Genomic DNA, 5,000 nt, shown 5'->3' with positions numbered 1-5,000 from the left:
GACACGGAAATAAAACTAACTACTATACAAAGAAATTTGCAATTGGACCACTCTCCTTGAAACCGCTGGAGAACTCGTTTTACGGCCCGATATGAAATGTTAAATACACGTAACCGTCCTGCAAGTCTTACAGCAAGCTTTCTGGTAATACGATAAACAGCAGTATCCTACACGCTTAACCACTGGACAGTAAGCAATCGCACTGCTGTCTTCGCATTTCGCAACAGGAGGGGTGGTTGGTTCTGTGGACACAAAAAACTGAGAAACTGATAAAATTATCTGGAATGAAATTGCTTAGATTCAATGAGTGATAGAGAGGTTATGATTTCAGTGTCATAAGACTGGAGCCAACTGTGAAGTGATTACTCTAAACGATAACTAAAGACGTTCGTGGGAAAGCACATGATTCCTGCAGACTATATGCAAAACAAAAATGTGGTTTAGTATTGGAGCCTCCCATTGAGGGGAAAGGTGCAAAAAATGTTACAAACGGACAATAGAGACAATAAAAACACTTTCCTCATGCAATAAAAAACACTTTATTACCCGAGTATTAAGATAAATTTACTCCACAACTTTCTACATGGCGCGCTCTTCGATGATCCAGGAGTTTTAATAGTCTTTATTGTTGGCCCATTCTAACATTCTGATTGATATAGCATAAAACAAAAGTTGCGGCTTTGAGCTCAAAAGGAAGAGTTAGACAATTGGTTTGTCTAAGCTCGGAAACGCTTGGAGATCTTTTTTATTTTCAAATAAAATTATCGACGAAGAGAAAAATTGAGAAAAGGGAAAAAAAAAGAACGAGAAAGGAGATAAGAAACCAAAATGCTTAATGCCATCCAATTCCATCTCAGAGGCCAATTGACTCCACTCACACAGTGACACTTTCGGTTACTACCAGAGTCACACGCATAGAAAAGCCCCTGGAATTTTAAATGGCTGAAACACATTTGTGATTTTTCAAATTATGAAACAAATAAGTTGCCTCACCTTCTTTCTTGATGACATTCAAATACACCCTAGCATTATTTGCGCCGTAGTCGTGGTAAGCTCGGCATTTATAGTACCCACTGTCTGAAGCCTGTACGTTTGATATGACCAACTCCGTATCGGTGACCTGGACTCTATTTTGACTGGTTAGAAGATTCTCACCCTTGTGCCACTTAACTGACCTGGACTCTATTTTGACTGGTTAGAAGATTCTCACCCTTGTGCCACTTAACTGTCAGTTTTGGCACACCAGCTGCGACGCACGTGACCTTGACTTCTTCCTCAGAATTCACAGCTATGTTAGTCGGCGATACAGAGACGGAGATGAGGACTATTACAGGCAAACGCGCTCTTCTGTTGTCCATGGGACCGACCCAATTTGTAGATGTGCACGTATAAATGTCATCATCATCCTCTGTGATATCAGAAATTTTCAAATCGCCATTAGAAAAGATTTGTATCCGCGAAGAATCCAAACTCGAAACTGGTATTTTGCCCTTTCTCCATGTGTAGACTGGCTTTGGGTATCCTGTGGCTCTGCAGCGGAAAAGAACTTCTGTGCCCTCACGGTATGCCACTGCCGTCCAAAAATGATACACAAAAAATGAATGTCAAGACAGAAAAACACAGCCACACTGAATTTTCTATAATATTGGGCGCTCTTTGTGATAAAACAAATGAACGAAATATTCAACCTCGTTTTCAGGGTCTTCTCGGCTTACAATATAGCGGCCGGTCGGGAGAAGATCCTGGCACACAGTGAACTAAAAAGATCGATGAACTCACATGAACTCTGATTGGTTTAATGTCGGAAGAAAGATGGCGGCTAGATGGCGGCTAGTGAGTAGAGCCTGAGAAGAAGAACAGAATTCGTGTTTAATCATTTTCAAAATTGTAGCTGTTCCGAAAGAAGCAGCCGCAAATTAACAAGCAAAGCAGTCAAAAATAATTCAGCAATAAAAGCAAGGTGACACACGCTAACACCAACCCGGTGTGGCCAACACATCACGCATGCGCGTAACCATTTCACCCGGTATTTATTGCTAAAAATAATTCGCCGTTTTTTCAAGTTGCAAGGGTGATCTATATCAGGCTTTTCACGTACGCTTATTGTGCACCTTAGATCTCTGGAATAGCGATCGCTGGATGTATAAAAGGACATAATGGTGTTTGAAATACGTAACGGTAATGAAGTGATTTTATTTCGTACGTAACTTTACGTTTTGGTTGATTTTGGCGTCTCACAATTGTAATTCCCTAACGCGAGCATTGTTACTGTTGTTCAATGTTTTCACCATGTGAGATTGAGTTACAAATAATAAAATTGTGCAATAGGATTCATAGATTATTTATCTGGTTGTTTTAACAGTTGTTTGTGGCGCTGTTGACTCTGACAGCTGACAGCTGACAGCTGCATTGAAGCGAGTCTGTTAAATACAGGTCACATTCCACTGACAGGTCAAGACAAGAAGTCGCTGCTCCAATAATCAACAACTAAGCCAAAAGTTTTGTTGATTGATTAGCGCTAGGAGACACTTTTGGTGTTGTTTATTTGTCTAGGACTTTTTTTGGTTAGTTTAAAGCATCACACTCCAGTGAGTTTTCATGTACTCCAATAATTGAAGTTGAATTATTCGTTTTCAAAAAATGATTTGAAAATATACGATGTGACGAATTGACTGCGTGCGCAACGGTCTTATTTTTCAAACATGAAAACTGACGACAATTCTTTACTTTACCCCAGTCCCTTTTAATTGCACATCAGCCTGATTTAGCAACAGAACGGGAATGTCAGTTAACGATGGCGCCCGCAGCAAAAATATCCATATTAGGTCACATTAGAGTAGAATCCCAACTATTCTGCGGGCTCTCCTTTCGTCAACTGACGTTCCCTTTCTTTTGCTAAATCAGGCTATTGTGCAATTGTTAGGGACTTGGGTAAAGTAAAAAATTGTTGTCAGTTTTCATATTTGAAGAAGAAGCCCGTCGCACACGCAGCCAATTCGCTTATTGATGTCAATTCGTCACATCGTATCTTTCATAATTCCGCTTCGGAATCTTTAATCACCTCTGGAAAAAAAAAAACATTTCGACGAGTCTCAATAAATGAGGAGACGACTACACAATAGAGAAAGGCACAGAATTCGACTTCTCCTGTCTTCAGCACGTTGTCTTGTGACCGTCTACTTTTGGCGGGGATTTTGTTATTGATCCGGTCCGTGTTTTGTCAATCCGTCCCGGTCCGTGTTTTGTCAATCCGATCCGGGTTTTGCCAACGGCCCATAAAAGCTAATCTTAGGCCTAATTATGATTAAGGTTAGCTTATATGAATTTTTAGCATACTTTATTGTTCCCATTTTTTGAGAACGAATGGTTTTCATGGTCAAGTATTTGTTGATCCCTCCTGCGTGATTTGGTTTTTCGTGCATCTGCTATCTGGCTATTTCTGGGATTAAATTTTTAATTTCACACAGAGTTTGTTTCATTTTTTAACCTTATTTTGGGGTTGAGAGTTTGCTTTGTAAATTTCTCCCCCTCATTTTACGGACTAACCCTAACTTTTGTCCATGATTTTTCCTCAACTCATCATTTTATTCCCCTCAATTAAACTACCTGCTAACTAGTGAATGTTTTTGTTGGTGGAGAGAAACCCCTTCTTGTAAGGAGGATTCTTCTGTCAACACCAATTAAGAAACCCACAAAGGTTGCCAGGTTAACTGCTGCTTCATGTATTACTATTAACCAACCTAATTGTATCTACCAGCAGGGATACATCCTTGGTCCTAGTATAACACTTTGTTGGCCTTGGTGTTCACACTTGACATTACCATGCACACAGATACAATTTGGATTTTATTTTTCTAACTCACTAACTTGATACTAACTCAGAGGCAGCTTTGATGGTTCATTGTCATCGTTATTATTATTACTTTGATTCAATAGATTCTAAATCTATTTATGTTTTTTTATGGGATTATGTAGGGCGATGTCATTTTTCAGTTTTTTAGCTTTAAAATTTAGGGGATTTTTCCTGGATCCACCCAGAGAACAGGTGGTTTTGACACCTGATAGGTTTTTTTTTTCAATCCAAAAGAACGAATAATCTATACACCTGATTGGCTTTTTTCCTGGCTCCATCCATAAGAACGAATGATTTTACTTTCGCAATACACCCTGGATCAGAAGCTACACAATCTCACTTATGTTTCCATTTTTTTCTGGGTCATTGCCCCTTCTTTAGCTTCCTCATTTCGTACTAGTATTTTAAATTGCTTTGGGCATTTCACGATCCATGTTTTCTCATACTGGTTCCCAGATCTACTCCTTCTCACATCTCGTACCCAGGCCATATGTACAGTTTGAGTCGGATTTGAATTATTTTGTTGCAAGCAAGGCTGACGTTTACAGGAGAATTCGCAAAATTTTGGAGCGAGGGGAAATTTTTGTCACCTTTTTCTTCCATGTAAGTAACCAGATATCCTTTTTTTTCTTTATTTTTAACTATAATTTTGCTGTGGAACTTCCATAATACACATGATGAGTTGTGTTTTTGGTAAGTGTTACTTTCCGTTTTTGGTTAATCAACTTGCAAGCTTTGGTGTTAGTCTGTCCATGGTTTTTAGTGTTGGCTTTTGTCGAGGGTTGCGGCTTGTTGTTCTTCTCTTTTTCCCTTCTTGACTCGGCACGAGGGGGTCGGGTAGAGGTCCAGCGCTGGACTAGAAACCCCCTTGCTCGGTTGCGCTCTACCCCTGAAGGTTCGCAGCCATTTAAGGGCCTAATGGTGTCGTAGTCAGCTTGTCTTTATCCTTGGGATTTTTGAATTTGCCTTGTGGAACCTGTGTTTCATATTCCATGGAATTTCTTTAGTATTTTCCATAGAAGATTTAAGTGTAAAGATTTTTCATCTTTATTGTTCCCATTTCTGGAGAACGAATGGTTTTCATGGTCAAGTATTTGTTGATCTCTCCTGCGTGATTTGGTTTTTCGTGCATCTGCTATCTGGCTGT

The sequence above is a fragment of the Montipora foliosa genome, chromosome 12 (assembly GCF_036669935.1).
Source record: "Montipora foliosa isolate CH-2021 chromosome 12, ASM3666993v2, whole genome shotgun sequence".
NCBI classification, from domain to species: domain Eukaryota; kingdom Metazoa; phylum Cnidaria; class Anthozoa; order Scleractinia; family Acroporidae; genus Montipora; species Montipora foliosa.
This window is presented reverse-complemented; position numbering follows the sequence as displayed.